Below are 1,467 nucleotides of genomic sequence, written 5' to 3'. Positions count from 1 at the left end.
ATAAATTGGGAGTTTCATTTTAGAACGTCCTATTAAACGTTCTAAGGTTACTTTTCAGACTCTTAAAGTAAAGTCTTTTAGTTTATTAAAAGAAACAATTGAAGTTGGTGATTTAGTTGATAGTTGTTGTAAAGCTCGTTCAGAAGTAGAATTATCTCGTGGAATAAGTAAAGAATGTGTAAAAAGAAGATTTGATAAAAATCGTTTTATCTTTCTTTCAAACCTTCTCTTGGATATTGCAACTGAGCTTGGCTATTTCTTTGAAACTAAAATGGCTCGAAATGCTGGTGGTGTTATTCAGTTAGAAAAAATAAGGAAAACATTCTATCATTCACAATTCCTTTTTAGTCAAGAAGAAATGATGGTTCGTGGAGTAGCTTTGAATAGGTATGTATTCTCTCTAACTGACAATGTTGACAAACTTGGAAAATTAGATAGAAATGATCCTATCATCATTAAAATCCTTTTTGATCCAATTGAAACTGTAGAATGATAATAGAGTATTAGAGTCAAAAAGAATGAATGTAGTTCAAAGATTAATGAACTTTAATTCATTTTCTTGTAGATTTTCTACGCTTGAACATAGTTTTTAATTCAAAGTTTTTTTAGAATTATTATTTCCTTTTTATTAGCTCTTTGAATTCATTCATTTATTTTTGATAGTCTAATTGATATTTTGATATAAATTTTTTACTCATTTCATCTACTCTTTGACAGATGCACTCTGAAATGCTTTGTTTTTATTAATAATACCTTCTAGACTCCTTTAAGTAGAATCAAAAATAATTTCTAAAAAAAAACAACAGTTTTATTTGAAAGATTGAGATTTTTTAAGTTAGTTTGAGTGTTTAGTATAAGCATTTAATTATACATTCATTGTTGCTGTACAATGTACTTTTGTAAATACAGAATGGCATTCATTTGTTGAACACAATTACAAATTTTGTCAGGGAGAGATTTACAGAATGGGGGGATATCAGTTCAACTCAGGCTAAGAGAAAATATAAACAAGATTCTGTTAAGAATATTTTAAAAGAATAAGAACGCTTAGTTTAAAGAAAGATATTATCAGGTACTTTCATTCTGTAATAATAAAGTCAATTAATAAGAAAAAGCAAAATTAAAAAAAAAGAGTATCTCAAAAATGATTCTTCAATTTGATTTAGATTTTAATGTAATTTCTTCAAATAAAAGTTGTAATGAAAGATTAATTAGAATCAAAGTTTATTTAAAAAAAAAGTAAAAAAGAAAAGATATAATAGTTTAAGTAAAAATGAAATAAAAAGAATTAAAAGAACAAAAGATTAATTTAAAGGAGAATAAGAAGAATCAAGAGTTTGATAATTTTGTTGAAGAGTAATATATGGATTTGGATTTAAAGTAAAACTAACATGTGAATTTCGTTCCAATTTAGCAATCTTTGGAGGACAAAGAAGATTAAAGAAATAAGAAATAAGTCTTGGAGCT

The 1,467-nt window shown here is 25.7% G+C and overlaps 2 annotated features.

Moving 5' to 3' along the window:
* The first annotated feature begins 1,185 nt into the window (after nucleotides 1–1,185).
* Nucleotides 1,186–1,302: a microsatellite.
* Nucleotides 1,232–1,325: a microsatellite.
* The last annotated feature ends 142 nt before the right edge of the window (nucleotides 1,326–1,467 follow it).

Source organism: Entamoeba dispar, genomic scaffold (genome assembly GCF_000209125.1).
Source record: "Entamoeba dispar SAW760 scf_1105229462345 genomic scaffold, whole genome shotgun sequence".
Classification (NCBI taxonomy): Eukaryota; Evosea; order Mastigamoebida; family Endamoebidae; genus Entamoeba; species Entamoeba dispar.
This window is presented reverse-complemented; position numbering and strand designations above follow the sequence as displayed.